This window comes from Plectropomus leopardus, chromosome 6 (genome assembly GCF_026936395.1).
Source record: "Plectropomus leopardus strain MGB_pleo_1.0 chromosome 6, ASM2693639v1, whole genome shotgun sequence".
NCBI classification, from domain to species: domain Eukaryota; kingdom Metazoa; phylum Chordata; class Actinopteri; order Perciformes; family Serranidae; genus Plectropomus; species Plectropomus leopardus.
This window is the reverse complement of record NC_142181.1, coordinates 22,408,012-22,425,468: the sequence shown is the minus strand read 5'-3', so window position 1 is coordinate 22,425,468 and position 17,457 is coordinate 22,408,012.

The window sequence follows — 17,457 nt, the reverse complement described above, 5'->3', positions numbered from 1 at the left end:
AAGCACAAGTGTCAGAGGGTGCGTGGGTGAAGATGTTGTCTTCATCTAGGTAGAGCCATGCTGAGCAGGGCTATGCCACGTGGACACCCAGCACCCTGCTGTGTGTGGGGGTAGCTCAAGCAGATGTGAAAATATCTGAAACAAGGAGTTTGAGTATTGTGTAAGTATGTGTGAGTGTGTGTGAAAGTGTGTTCATGCGTTTAAGTGTGAGTGCTTGGCCGTGTTTCACTCCTTTGTGCGTGCACATTCTTGAGTTTAGCACATCTGCAGGGGCACATCAAATTCTTATAATTAGGGACCCAGTCCAAACCTCCACTGCTGATGATGAGCATGAGAGTAAAACTTTGTAACTTTTTAATTCGCACAGCTCCTGCTGAGGCTGCATGACAGGGGGCATCTGAAGGCACTCAATTCTGAGTTCAGGCTAAGATGAAGAAACTTTTTGGATACAATAATCAAGAAAAAGGTTTGGGTGTATTGCTTACTTCTGCCAACTAACATTAGACATGAGTTTCATTTACACAGTTCCTCTATAAACTGACTGTCTCTATTAGATGTACAAACTATCCCATGAGCTTAACATTTGCAAATTTGTCAGGGATGTACATTTTCAGATATATTTTAAGCACAAAAATCTTAAAACATATAACTACCTCTCTCTGCAAGAGTTATTTAAGAAGGAAATAATAGATTTCCTTATGTGAGTTTCTTTGAAACTTCAGGTCATTTCTCCTTAAAGAACACAGAGATTATGAGAAGCTATACAGCAGGCCTGACTCAAAGACAGACCGGTTTGAATTCATAGAGTATTCTTGTGCAGAATCAACACATGCAGTAACTAAACATGGATATTTGCCTTTAAACTCTCTTTTAAGATATCCCCTCAAAATGAAAAAAAACATAAGCAAAAAGTTTTATTTTTCTTTTTGAAATTATTAAAAAATCAAACATTAAACAACACTGTTTTGACTGCAGTTCGACACGTGAATCATACCTCCGCTAATTTATTCATCAGATAGTCAATTGATTATAATTTGTATGACAGTGCTTAGTTTTTGGAATCTAGGCTTTGACCTCGTCACCCCCAACAAGCATACACTGAGCTCAGCACAAGTGAGGATGGGAAGTGCTGATAAGATAAAGTGAGAATTAAAGGGGTAAGCGCAAAAAGAAGGCTTACACCACCCTATGACAAAATCAGTGTTCAATATGTGTTGCATCACACACACACTGATGACTTTACTCCATGTCTGGATGAAGCAATAACATCTACATTTTTATTGTGCTTGCTCATATAAAAACAGGAACAGACTGAATGACAAATATATATATATACACTTGAAATGTTGAGATTCTTGAGATTTTTTTTTATTCAAACAGCATACCTTAAGTTGAGTCCCCTACTACTGTCAAAGCTATCACTGAATACAAGGCAAGAAGTGTTAGAAGTGTTAGTATTATTTTACAGAATTATTATCATTACGAGCACTTTTGAGGTTATTTCCTTGTTTGTTTGTTGTTGTTTTTTTCATTTGTTGTTTTGCTCATTTTTAATTAATTTTCCTGTACTTGTTACTTTTTTTTTTGCTAATTTTGGGGTCATTTCTTCTTAAGTTGTGAACTGCATTGTTCGCATGTTTTGGAAAGAAATCAACCCAATTTACTATGTGTTCAAACAGTTAAAGTGTTCTGATTTTACTAAAATAAGAAAATATTTTCATATTTATATCATCAACATATTGCGCCTGGGTCCACCAAGAAATACTAAAAAAAAAAAAAACAATGCATCAGTGGAAGGAAATGCAGTAGAGTCAAATATATGCCAAGTCTGAGTACTTTCCCCAAATATCTGTTGCAGTAACTGCAATGGCATTGTTATGCAAGCTACAGTGGGGAGAAGGAACAGAAAATGTCTCATTCCTTTGCCTATCAACTTGTCATGCATTGTACTTGTTTACAGTAATCCTTTGAGGCTGAGCAAGGTTAACCAACTGGTTTTCTGTCCATTTGTAATTATGAGCCTGGCAGGTTGCCTTGTGCCGTTGATCCATCCTCTTGTCACCTGTCCAACCAAAATACCAGGTAATGATGCATGTCAACATACTCAATGTTCTCATGCCTGTGCTTGTTTTTCACCAGTGTGGTTCTTCTATCATACTAACTCTCACGGTATGGGGGCCCATTTCTTCCACTAACACTAAACTGCAAATTTAGTGAAGATGTAAATATTTTTACATCTCACATTTTTTTTAAATGAGTAATTAATGAAACAGTCAAGAAGTTTGCAAACTGATTGAAAATCAGATTATATGCCTCAAAGGAAAGTTGGAAGAAGACGAAGGAAGAAACAGTTACCACTGTCAGTCTTGAAAAACACAACTTGTGCCAAGTCAAGGAGTAATGTAATTTTTACACAAAGGTTTCTAAGTGCAGGCCCCCCTACACACTGATAATTCACTCTAATAAAGTATATATAAACAGGTTTTTTCTGTTCTATCACTTTTAGTAATACTGATTCAGTGTCTCTTTCTTGGAGACAAAGCTCCACCCCTGCAAACAATAAAGTATCATGTTGTGCTGTATTATATTGTATCAGGGTGGTGTCACTTACTGCACACAGAGAGTGTGGGATTTGCAAGCATTTACAACAGAGACGTGTTTATCCCAGCAGCACCCTGTTACATAGTTTGGACCAGTGAGCCAGTTATATTCTCTGAGCTGGTATTCCAATACAGATGCGAAGGTCATGTTCATTGTTACCCACTTTGGTTGAGGACAGAATTTGGTTAAGGAATGGAACAAAATATCAAATTTAAAAAAACAATCAATCTCTTTAATGCAGGATCTAAGTGAACAAGACAATGTTAATTATGTAGACTGCATTCTGCCAAAGGTATTTTATATCTGACTTGTTGTAAACAAATCCAGTGGAAAGACTATAATCAACAATGGATTCATCCAACAAGAGGCCTCTATTGCTGTCCAAAACATTGTGTATAGTATATATTTAAACACATATGCTAGGCAAAATAAGATAAAGTTTTGCACCAGGTGACAGGTTCTGTCAGAACCATGAACATTCCCACATACGCTATCATGTTGCTGTAATTACTCACTAGCACGTAAACTGTGAATTAGTCCATGGATGAAAATAGCCCTCAGTGAATGTTGTTTACTTCTGTTTGAGTAACACTACTAAAAATTACAGTAACACGTTGATTTGGGAAAACACCAAGGTTTCTTTTTTAATTGAACATATATATTTGTGGCCTATTTGTAAAGATTTATATTCTTGGTTTTGTTTTTATGCCTCTGTGGCGGTCATAGTTGGACGCATTATGTTTCCAGATTGTCGGTGCGTACTTATGTTTATACATGCGTCCAAACATATATATGTACGCTCATCCCAAATGCACGAATGCAATGTCTTGAGAACACCTTGAGACCTTGAACTCAAGGATGATCTAACTAGATTTGGGAGGTCAAAGATCAAAGGTAAGGTCACTGTGACCTTACGTCTGTCTCTTTCCTGTGAATACAATAACCTAATTCTTCAACATTTGGCACAACCGTCCAGTTGGATTAAAGGTTGAACTGATCAGAGGTCAATGTCACTACGCCTTTGCATCCATCCCATTGTCATAAACACAAATATCTCAAACACCTTGAGAAACTCACTTCAAATTTGGTATCGAATGTCCACTTGGACTCAAGGATGAACTGATTAGAATTTGGTGGTCAAAGGTCACTGTGACCTCAAAAAACATGTTTTTGGCCACGCCTTAGGAATGCATCTACTAATTATGACAAAATTTGACACAAATGTTACTGGATTGCCCATCATAATGTTCTCTATTTCTGGTCATTGTTTAGCGTCACAACTGGATGTTCACCTTGAAACTGTGCTGGTTGTATCAGTCTTATTTGTAGCTGGTTTAAATATGTGTGTGAAGCATCAATGTTTTAGAAGTTTTCTTTGACAAATTATTCAATATAAAAGTATGTGAATGGTCATCATTTATATGGTAGTATTTCTTAATGTTTCATCCATTGTTTGGTATTATCAGAGACCTCAGAGTCCTTCACTGTCTGCATACAGGCACATGAGGAAGCTCCACGGTGTCTGAAGGTTAAGATACTGTAAGATGAGAACCTTGTAGATGTTCAGACTCCAGTGGTTAACAGTTTGTATGAAAGGACACACGACAATTGTTTTCGCTCCTCCAATTTAGCGTGACTTCACTTTTGTATGACATGTGAAATACACTAAATTAGACTGAATAATTGATGTGTTACTTTAAATTTTGGTATTTCTCTGTCCATGCACATGCTATACCAAGCTTCTCAGACTCAGTTTGTGTTGTAATGGAACATTTCTATTCCAGTCAGAACAACTGAGGCATATCAAGGTTATTTATTTATCAGTCAAAATGAAGACTGAAGAGAATACAAGTTTTTCTGCATCAGAATTTGTAGCTTTGTAGCAGCAACATCCATATCTGAAGCATCATCGACAGTCATCACCACATATGAGTCTGGACAGACAAGGATGTAATGCATATCTGTAACTTGAATAGTTTGCGGAGAAATACCATTGTGAAGTGTTAATTTTAGTTTTCACCGTACACTTTTTATTGACAATAACCAGGAATTAATCCAACCTTATCCTTAAAAGGGCCAACAGATTTCAAAACGACCACAACTGCCTTTATAATTTATTACTCACAAAATACACTTACTCTTTATAATTTATTACTAACAAAAATTAATCACAAAATATTTTGACAAATGTATTTGATTTAATGATAAGGCAATTATCATATGCCATAACAAAAGGTTATTTAAACCATCTTAGAACTACTCTGATGCATTAAATCCCCGAGTGGAAGTTTTTGTGAAGAAAACACAGAAATGCCTAAACATTTTGTTTTGCATCAGTGTTTAAACAGATAAAGGTGAATAAAAATAAAGATCTGTAATAAAGAAGGACATTTAAATGTGTGAATAAAACACAGCTTGCCCTTTTCATTTCCCTATGACTTGTCATGTTCTTAGCAGCTAAGCCATTAAGGAAACACATTGTCTTGAAGATTATAGACCCGTACTGTGAACTTAAGCACACTATTCCTGGAAACGGTTACGTCTAGTTTTCATCACGTTCCTTCACCAGAACTTCCCTACGTGACTAGCAACCAAGCAGCAGTAAGTTTGTTGGGGTTAATTATTTCCCCACTGTGCCTCATGATCATGGGACTGAGTGTAAGAAACAGCAGTGGATAAGCTCTTTATCAGTAGTCGCCTATGAAACACTTTTGTCATAAGGAATGTTGGCCCCTCACCCCATTCTACGTGGATTTCTTCTATGTTATCACCGGACACACGGATACTACAAGTGTTTAGGATTTGGTTACACATTGACAAGTCATCTCATTCACATCAAAAGTGTTGGTAAAATAAATGGTTTATGGGGCTGTATTTGACCAGGGCTTAAACTTTAAGAAATATAGAAGGGTGTGAGGGGAAGTTTACATCAACATATTAAAACAAGAGTCTACAGCTATGCTTGCAGCTCTGTGAGTCTGCAATTAAAGGAACAATTTACCACAAAATTAAAAATACATATTTTTTTCTTACCTGTAGGCCACTGCTATTTATCAATATAGACTGTTTGGGAGTGTGAGTTGCTGATTGTTGGAGATATCTGCTGTAGCTTTCTCTTGAATATAACAGAAGATGGCATTCGGATTTTGGTGCTCAAAGTGCCAAAACAATAAATATAAAAATCTCAACAGCAATGTCTCTTTCCATAAATCATGACCCGGTTATTTAAGATAATGCACAGATTTTGGTGTGAGCAGTTTCATGTAGGAATTATTTTCTTTCAATGAAACTACACCTGCCAACCGTTTCTTCAGTGAACATAGAAATATCACAGTCTAATAATAAGTCCTGAATTCAAAATGTTACATAAGTCAAAGTAAATATGTGTTAAAAGTGTACTAAAAGTATCAAAAGTAAAAAGTTGTCATTATGCAGAATGAATCATTCCAGAGTATTAATGAATAAATGGGAGAGCATTGATGTGGAGCCAGTTTTAGATTTGTATACTACTGGGTGGATTAGTAGTATGGTACTGAATTATATCATATATTTGTTAATTTTTAATGTAGCAAAGTAACTGATACATATAGTGTTAAACAAGTGTAAATATATTTCTTTTTTCAAATGTCGTGCAGTATATGTACAAATCAGCATTTATATATTATTAATACTAATGTTTCTAACACTACTAGAAAGTCAGGTACGAGAGCCTCAAAACTGTACTTACACAGTAATTAAGTACAGTACCTGAGTAAATGTACCTAGATACATTCCTCCAATGATGATGACTATCATGTGTCATAAATGTGTCATTTCATTGTTTTAATGTTTGAAAACTAATATACCTCTGTCTAAACTACTGGCTCTCTGAAAAAAAAAGTTAGAAATGCACTTTAAGATTACAATGCCATTCATCAACAGGAGAAACTATTGAGGCTATTATAATGAATTAATGTTAAAATTCCTGTAGAGGCACGTCCTCTTCATGTGTCTGAACAACACCAACAACAATGTTGTAATTTACTGACACTTTTATTTTGAAGTAGGAAGCATGACTTCAAATTCCTGTGAATTGAATCAGTCCGTCTGTTGAACTGTACTCTCCAGCAGATGGTGCTATGACCAAATTCAACTGCCTCAAGACTCCAATGCATCTTTTTTATAACATACTGCAGTTGCAAAAATGTTAACTATTTAGAAGCTGGCAACACTAACTATGCTTTAGCTGGGTGATAATTCATCTTTAAAAATTCTACAGAGGCGGAGTATGAGATTATAATATAAAGAAAAAAAAATGTCTCATTAAACATGAAGCATGCAAACCATCATTTAGAGTGACAATTTGCCTAAAGACTGATTTTTAATGCTTGTATCTGCTTCTCTGTGCTGGTTAAAGGGAGATAACTAATTGGCACTCATTCACTGCATTGAGCATGTTTATTGTTCTTGTCCATAGAGTGCATTATTTAACATTTTTAAATCATCATTTTTGCATATAATTTGTCCAGCACAGATTTAACACAGTTGCTCTTCTCATTTCACATCTCTCCAATAGAGATGAATGCTGAGCAAACAAAGTTCAGTTGGACATCTCTCTAAACCTAACTACTGTGCACCAATTAACCACAACACTAAAAAAACTGTGAAGTGAGTAACATCCTGTGAATAACACTGATAGTTACATTATAGTGCATTGTAACATCACTACAATGCAATACTCTGTTGGGCAACCTTGGGTCCTAGAATTAATATGGATGCCACATGCACCACTCATCCAAATGCATCTGCAGACCAAGTATACTACCTCATGCCAGCATAACTCCCTAATGGAAATGCATCCCGCCAGCAGGACATGGTGCAACACCACACCGCAAAAACTGCTCAGAAATAGCCTGAGGAACCTGACAAAAAGCTCAAAGTCGACCTGGCATCCAAATTCCCCAGATCCCACTGCGATGGAGCATCCATGTGAGGAGTCAGTACCCCACCTCGCAACCCACAGCATTCAAAGGATCTTCCACCAACTCGCTTATGCCAGACACCGCAGGGAACACCTAAAGGTCCTGTGTTTCTGCCCCAACAGGTCAAAGGTCCCAATGTGTGTTAAGTGGTGTCCGCATGAAAGCCAGGACCAAAGGTTTCCCAGCTGGAATGAAATTATCAGTTTGGGGAGTTTCTATATTAGTTGGTTTACAGATGGGCAGAGTCTAAGGCAACATAATGGGTGAAAGGTTGGGTAATTTGTGTTTTCTACAAACTCCAACTCATCTAGAGTAAATGGTCTGTTGCTTCCCTCTGACCTAAAGGTTACATGGTGTTTTCTTTTTTTTTTCTGACAACTGGAGGTGATAGGTCAAAGGTGCTTAAATCACTCCCAAACTTTGCAGCTTATGTTTCACGCATCTGCATGAGCAGATTATGAGCAATAAAACTGTTCAGATGGTCGCGGAGTTGTTCTATGGTAACACTCTGTGGTATGGCTTATGTGATCAGCTTTACTGAAGCATTCGTCTGTAACGCTTCCAGACTCCTGATAATAAGGGTTAATTTGCATAAACAGATATGTCCTTTTTAATTTTTTTCCTACATTAGTTCATTATTATTATTATTATTATTATTCTGTGGTGGTTAATTCATTTTAGGAATGGCCTTTATCTTCTCTTGCAAATGAACTAAGAAACTGGTGTTTATAATACATGGTCATGCAAATAAAAAGTAAAACTAAAAATTAATAATCTGCTTCAAATGACTTAAAATGAAAAAGCACGCACACTGGAGAAAAATACAAAAACAAAAACTCCAGTATCAGCCAGCCCCAAATGAATTCTCAGAAAAACATGAAGCATGGTGTGAGTGATGGTAGAACCATGCAGGAAACATGTAGTGACACACAGACCAGTCACCATTAATGACTATACCACACCATGTAACATAAACATTTCCCCCTTGACACGTCTGATTCACCTTTAAATGTTCAGTTTGAAAGCTGCTTCCTACTCAGTAGCTGGACTTCCACAGTCTGGTCCTCTGTCTGAGTAGAGCAGATGGAAAAACCAGAGTCGTGATACTGGAGAGCTGAGACTAATCGAATGGGACACGTTAGTATGTGTAACACAACTGTACAGAAGCTATTGATGGTGGAGTCACTCTTTAAGCTGTTGTGGATCAATTAAGACTTGCAATATTCCTTATGTTTCTATTAAGACAGAGTGGTTGCTTTTGTAATCTTTCATCTCCACAACAGGGGCTCCCGTTAGTTTAGGCCCAGGAGGTTAAGGATATCCAATATTTCAAGCCAAAGATGATGCAAACCAACCCCATGCAGGTTTTGCAGACTCTGCTTAGACTGCTCTGATGAGACTACTGCTTGTTCGCTCCTTTCAAACTGGCTGAAGGTTTTTTGTTTGTTTTTTTCTGTAATTTTTCTCTCTTAAATCTATGACCAAAATGTTTCAGTAGATCAAGTGCAGCAATATTGCCCCCCAAATTAATAATATGTTTTTTTCTTCCCTTTCTTATATGAGGTTGGAGTTGTGGAAGCTTGCCTTTGCTGTCGTCTTTATTTCCACATCCTGAGTTGAACAATGTGACTTATGTCGCCCCATCAACTGAGAATCTGAACAGAGAGATATTGTTTTTGCTCTGTAAAGAATCAGGTCAAAGAGGATAACAGGCTGACTCATCTCTCCCGGCATTGGACCTTTGTGCTTTATAAATTCAGAGGTTTCTGGACGGGTGATAGTAAGACTTGTAAAGCACTCAGATTTGTTCCTGTGACAGAAAGCTTGGCCGGCACTGAGGACACAGAGAAACTGGAAGCCCTGCTGGGTCTGAATGAGATCACGGAGCCACATGTTGATTTTGACTGCCTTTTGGCATCATCTGAAACACTGTGAGATCATAACAGTGACTGTGGAAGAAAGATTTGATTACCAGGTCTCTCGTACACAGACAATATTTTAGCAGTGTACGCTGGGAATTTTGCAAAAACTCAGCAGTAAATTAACATCACAACTTTATTCAGTAGTAGCAGTGAACTTTATAGAAGCTGATGCTGATGGAAACTTTGGTCAATTGTTACTGACCTATTTCTGTTATTTGTACTAATTGTTATATTGTGATGTAAATGTTTCATTACGTTGCCTTGGTAGTGGCACTGGGAGTGGCATTTCAGCAAAGGATTAAGAGGATGGGAGGTCTATGGGTCATTCAAGTGGTTCGCCACACTGATTAAAACATATATCCAACATCATCAAAATGTTAAATTAATTTAACTACTACTACTATTAATAATAATAATAATAGTTATGATAATACTTTTCAATTTCAGGTGCCTTATATGCAGGCACAATTTCTTATTCGCAGGATATAAAATGTCATATTGAAAAAACATTTTTTGGTTGCTCACAGTGACTTTGGCCTTTGACCACCAAAATCTACTCTGTTCATTTTTGAGTCCAAGTAGACCTTTGTGCCATATTTGAAGAAATTCCTTTAAGAAGTTCTTAAGTTATCACGTTCACGTGAATAGGCCAAATGGACGGACAGATGGATAGTTGGACAACCTGAGACCATAATGCCTCTGAGTGTGGAGCCATTAAAACTGGTGTGACTGGTTTTTCAGCTCAAAGGGCAATCCAAAACAAGAGCTAAAATTAGAACAATATATTGTTTTAAAAATCTTTCTAACTCAAGTGGATGGCAAAGTCCACACAACCTTTTTAATGACAGTAATGAACAATGTCATTGGAATTCATTTCAGAGGGATTTGAAGTATAAACACAGACAGTATCCATTTTTTTCTGAGCTGCTGACACAGTTTGAGAGTGCAGTGTGTGCTAAGGGCAACTGTTCGTCTAACGTTTTTGTTCATCATTGTAGATGCTTGTATTATCATTCTTGTTGTGGACAGCCCTTAAGTTTGAAGTTACAAATTGTTGCTATTAAATGACACTTTATAAGCATGCTGTTACCATACATCACTCTCTTGTATATTTACTGCCTGCATTTATATTTAAAATAATCAAATTTTATTCAGCCTGACCATCAAATCCTCATAATACCACTTGTTGAATACAATCCTGCAAGTCTCCTGTTTTACTCACACCTGCTGAATCATTTTTCAGACATCATGTTTGCACATGCATTGCAAATATGGATTGGATTTCATCCCTGGAATCCATTCCATGTAAAGTGCTATGAGAGACATCAGTCACATAACTTCTGTCATTAAAGCCTGCAATTTCATTATCTTATTAGCAATTGAATTATTATAGCAATTGTTCCAAAGCATCTTTTAACTTAATATGCATACCGCTGCTCTTTTTTAATTGTCTACTTTTACTACTATAATGCTCGTAAATTCGTATACGTGTTTTTAAAATTGTGACACATTGATGATCCTAATTTATGCAACTGCGAAGATGAGTGTTTTTCATTAGTGACATTCTCCTTCAATAAATTAACTCACACGTGTGTTCAATGTGGTGTTTTTATGTATGTGCAGATGAAAGCAAATGATGATAAACAGAGAACAGGACATATGGGACTACCAACAGGACCTTGATATCCTCTAATGGCGCCAGTGGAATGTACTGTTTTTATTGGGGCCATTAGGCACCAAAGGCCACTAGGGATGAAAATAAACTGGTACCAAAAAAAAAAAAAAACAAAAAGCGAGTGGGGAACTCATTTTCACCGTCCTGGGTTGACCAGATCAGGAACATATGTTGTCATGTTCTCTTCGTGTTCAGTCAATGAGGACTTTGGATTTAAACTCTGGAATCACTGGGAGTTACAGCCGCTAAACATTCTGCACATCATAATCACTCAGCCCAAACAAAAAGAGGGAGTTAATGTGCACCACTGAGTCCTGCTACACCAGCCAGATCACAACATCCCTCTTGTGTGTCACTTGCTCTATTCTCCAAATACATGACCTATTTTTTTACACCAGATAAATGCATTGTGTCTTTTCAAAATCCACTTTCATTTTCGGAAGAAATGTACAGTTTCTGCTTATTTGATGCATGAAGTCTATTTCAAAATAAACTTATAATGTCTGTGAAACACCTCGTAGTTGTGTTAATTTCCTTCTGCAACATAACCACATGGCTAGATATAGAGAAAAACATCATGCTTTGGTTGCAACAGTCCAGCCAGGTCATAAATGGACACCGCCTGAAGATATTTGATAAGTCTGGAATGAGTAAGGAATGTATAAAATATGTTTTTGAATGCAGGTATTTGTTTGTGAAATGTGTTTTTTATCCTGTCTTGCTTCAAGGTAATGCCATTTAATACTAGTGAACAAAACACTGGGCAAATCCCTTTTTTTTCTGCACAATTACACTACAATTACTACGAACCAGCACACAACATAAACAAGCTTCATATTCACCAATGAGACCAAGACTTAATCTGGATTGGTAGAGAGGCTGAGACCATGCAATATAGCTGAATGTCTGTGGCACTGTTAAATAGGGTTACCATGGTAACTCCATCACTGCAATCAGAAGGATAAACAAAGCAGTAAACACATGAGTTTACAACTTTCTAGAATGATGATGTGTTTTCCTGGCATGTTAACACATACCAAGAATGAGGTCAGATTCGCATGCACTAACACGCTTGTGCACACAACTGCACATCAACCAGTGGCCAAAGACACAAATATAACAGGCTTCTTTCGCAGGTGTCAAACAACAACATAAAAATATTTAAAGGTGTGACAGTCTGAGGGTAAAATCAAAGGTCAGAACCAAACATAAAACGAAGCAGGTGAATGGAACATATCTGTTTTTTGATGAGTTATTTGATCTGTTTCCTGCTGCCCGCAGTAAAAAACAACCTGCAGTTGATCAGAAACTGACTCACAAGTTCCAGGCGGCAGTAAAGGACACAGGGTGAAAAGAGGGGAAAAAGAACAAATGGTAACTACATGAGCAAGTTTGATCCTTGCACTTCTTCAGTGTGTCCCACTGTGTTTTGCCTAACGTGACCCGTAAAGAGAATAGGGCGAGCGTGTAAAGCTGGAACATTATTTACGAGCCGGATCAAAAGAAGGTGTGCAGAAATCAGCAGGAATGCACCAAAAATACAGACAGTGCGGTGGGTGCATTACAGCTGAATGTTTAAGTGAATGCATATGTTTAGTGTCTGTATCTGTGCACATACACAACACTGATTTATCTGAGAAGCATTGTGTTTCTCATTATCATACAAGACAAGACAAATGAAGAAAATGTGTCACAATATTGCTAATAATGTGTTACGGTCTTTAAAACCTTCTTGTCATTGATAAAAAAGAATAATTGGAATGTCTATTGACTCATTTAACACACTTTAATTATTTGATTGAACATATTCTTCATTTTTCCCACTCTGCCATTCCACTCTGAAAGCCTCTCTGTATTTTCATATACAAATATCATATCACCTATTTTAGACAACCCGAGACAGATCACAGACTTAGCCTGCAAAGGTCAATTAGTGTGAAACTGCAGAGCAGAATTTAATTCCAGTAACCAATATACCAGAGTTACAGAAGTTTTTCATATGTGTCTCATAGCGAGGTCACAGTTCAAATGTAGGACTCAAGACCTCTTTACAGAGCTCTTGTTCTTGGATTAGTGCGGGTTTAGCCAGTGAGCTGACTAGGCTTGGGTGGTATCAAAGTATTATGGTACACCAGGGTATTTAAAAAATCCTGAGGGTATGATTTTCAACACCACCAAAAATACAGACCATCTTCTTTCTAAATACCTGATACGGAGATGAAGCATAGAGGTCAGTCCCTGCTGGTGGAACAGCCAGGTTAGCCGAGAAAGATGGAGACTGTGAGTGGTGTGGATAACGTTACAGTATGAGTAAAAAGCTGGCTAGCAAAGGCAGAGAGAGAAAGATGGAATTAAACATAATATTTTCACTCATAAATTGGTGAATAAAGTTTACTTCGATCAAAACCAGAGATGGTGATTGCCAAATTACTTTGTTGGGTTTGAATGAAGTGTGTCATTTTTCTGTTTAATAAGGAACATTGGTGTAAGTATATTTTCATTCTAGACATTGACTTTTATCAACAGTAGATCAACTTTTACATTTTATTTCATTTCATTTATCTGTTTTCTGCAAATAACATCATATATCATAAAATCATAAATCATGAAATGTTGACTAAGCTAATGGCAATATGAACTGTATCTCCAACATTGATCTGCATTAAACCAAAACGTATCAATCCATTGAAAAACAGCAAATAGTTTTTCTCCCTTCAATGAGTTATTATGGACAAAATAACAAAATAAAAATCATAATAATAACAAAAAATGGACAGCATTGACATTATAACTCATTGACTGTTTCTCGGATGTATATGTAGAGATAACCAACACAGGTCTTACATCTTGTATTTTTGGAAGCAGATTCTAAGAGGAAGGTAAATTGATAGTTTGGCAACACATACCAGGAACAAAGTATTGTTTACATCTTGTTTAAAGCAGCAATCTATATTTGTGAAAAACTCCAGGTGGCCCCTACTTTGACACCAGTAGAGATATACATCATCATGTAGTGTGAATGATTGTTGACAGACTGCAGTATCATTAGTAAAGCCAGGCAGCAGAAACAATGTGATCGACTGTTAAAGGTGGGACTAATTAAAAACAGCCATGAAAGTTACTGATATTATACATGTTTATCGCAGTGTCACATAACATATATAAGACCAGCAAGTCAACTGACCCATCAGCTTTCAATGTGATGCAGTGCTGAAACATCATTGACAGAATTTTGTTGTTGGCAATGATGCATTTCTCAATACACCCGGAATTCAGTCTACATTTTTAAGGTCTGTTCATGGCCTGAAACCTAAACACACACACACACACACACACACACACACACACACACACACACACACACACACACACACACACACACACACACACACACACACAAACTGTGAATAGTTCACTGACTGCTGCTTCCAGTCTACATTACAGACTTAACGCCAGAGTAAGGAGGGGTTGGCTCTAAGGGATATTAGAAAGATGACAAAGTTCAGCAAAGTTTAGTGGAGAACATTTTCCTCAGAGAGCAACTAACTTTGTTCATCCCCACACTGTGTAGCAAAAGAAAAAGCAAAAGACATTGACAACAGAAGCCAGAGACAAATTCAAACAGAGCCAACCAAAAGTTTTGCCAAGGCCGTATAGAAAATGAGAGAACAGGGAGCTGGGTGGAAATAAATTACTTTAGTTGTTCTCGCTCTGTTTTTTTTCTGCTCTTGTGTATATTCATAAGGCCAAAAAAAACCAACCATCTGGTTTTATTTTAGCCTTGAAGACTAAAATACGCACTGGCCCCTCAAACAACTCAAGCATTACAGTCATTACAGTGAGAATATCCTGCTAATCTCAGAGCTGGAAAACAAAGAGCCATCATAAACATATAGAGCACTCTGCTTAGAATATCCAACATTTGTGCACTATCATGAGCATCCTCTGTGGAGCCCAAGGTCCTTTCATCACCTCTGTGATTTACATGCTCACCGACACAGATAGTCAGTGATATGTTTGTAAAGCAGCTGTGATGAGGTCAATGCCAAAGAGCCATGTGGCTTTTGAGGCTTCCAGTAATGTTTCTGGGTAAAAATATCACCAAACTCTAGCTATGGCTCAATACAAAGCCCTGAGCCATAAGCTGTAAAAAAGTATCCATGCACTGCATGATATATTGCAGTGCCATTGCCTTTTGATTCTGAGGTAAACACAGGTGTAATCCTCACCATTACAATTAAAAACACACAACTGGGGCACTGCTGTAACTTCCAAATCGATTAACAGGATTTTTCTGACGAACAGAAGAATATAAGATAACAATATATGTGGTTTAAAACTGTAATTTTTATGTGGATGTTCCTGTAACAGCATATTAATACTACTAACACTTTATTACCATCAAATTGTAAGCTTTTTTTTTTTTAAATGCAGGATTTTACAACTATGACATGGTTTTCAAACTACTGCTTACCTGCAAAGTGTCCATAGGAACCCCGTTTATGACAAGTGAAGCATTAACAAACTTTACTGGATTCTTTGAAAGCCTGTTCTGTCAGGAGCAACTAGTGCATATCTCAGTTTGATGTTGCGGAACTTATTCAAACAAAACAAGTGAGGCATTAAATAGACTCACTCACACACCAACCAAGGGCCTTGTCCACAAAAATAATCACACATGGTTCTCATCATAGCATCTAAAGCCATCTTAGAGCAAAGGCTTAAGCTCTCTAACAAAAGGTCAGCGTTCTACAGACAAAGCTGGAAGTTACAAATGACAGTTACTCTCGTAACTTTAAAAAAGTCATTTTCTTGAGTAGGCCCACTTGTTTATTTAATCACTTTTCAATTGCAAGTATCATACTTTGCTTAATTTCAAGTTACTTTTGTTGCAAAATAAAAACAAAAGTCAGGTGTGTCTGTGGCCACAAGAGGGCAAAGCTCTGTACTGCACTCAGCTGAGTCTGTAAGAAATACATTTTGTAAATGTTTATGTTTCCCGGCGGAGTGTCGGGGTGGGATGGGTGGAAGGTTACGAAATCAAATCAAGGATCGCGTCCTCATGGGTTATGGTTAACATTATTGTACCTCGGCTGTTAAAAAAAGAAAGAAAAAAAGTTGAATTTATTTTGATTTATCACAAATGTAATGCTCCACTTGGCAAGTACACTAAGTGACCCTAATTAAACACACTTACAATGCTGTGGCAGCTTGTACTTGCTGAGTCACGCTAACGTGCTAAAATGCTCATGGTGGAGCCGCCAACAGTGACTTTCACTGAGGAGCATTTATACCTCAGAGAGGTGTGTGATGGCTTTTTACTGTTTTTAACAATAATCCCTGATGTTACCATATTCGCAGTAACGTTCACTAGAAACATTTTACAGACCTACTTATTACTTTTATTTAAGTAGATTTTTACATAATTACTTTCACTTAATGAATTCAAGGTAATAGTACTTTTACTTGAGGGCAATATACTCATACTTTTTCAACCTTTGCCTACAGATGGGTGATGTTTAATTTCTGTGTCCAGGGGTATTTTAACTAGCCTACTTTAGAGTGATTGTTAAATCTGTAAGGGTAACAACCATTTCAAAATGTTGGTACTCAAAAATCATGCAATCACTATTTGTTGTGAAACAAGTTCTTAATCAGTATCTGCTACAATAATGCGATCACCAAGTTGGAATCTGCATGGAAAAGTAATGTGCTTTTGTTTATCACGAAATAAAATGGGGCATTTGTTTTTCAAATGATAAATAGATTGAGAAGGATCGTCTCTTTCCAACAAATCCATTGCTGCCATTTGGTATCTTAAATCAAGCCACTGAACTCAAACTGCTCCAGAAACCAAATTCCAGCGACCTTGTTTATTGTGACTTATAATCTTATCATCAGTCTTGGAACCTATCAGCATGAACTGAAATAATGCTGTTGTAAGACGAGGTTTGCAATACAAAAATGATTTGGTAAGATTAAAAAAGTAACCATCTCTTTAACTGACACAGATATATTCTGAGCTGCTGTAGCCTCTAGGCCTCACACAGGAGTCACCATGCCATGTCCTGACCCTAAAAGGGCAAAGGTCACATCACACTCACGACAGCAAGCTGTTAACATGTGTGACCAATGTCACATTGATCAGATGTGTCGAGAGAACCAGGCTCTGTTTCATCAGCACTGTTGAGAGTCTATGAAACCTGAGTCACAGCATGTGTGTGCATGAGTGAACTCACAGAGCTGAATTCCAAGAGCTAGACTGCTCTAAAACGCACACACCACACAAACTCACACA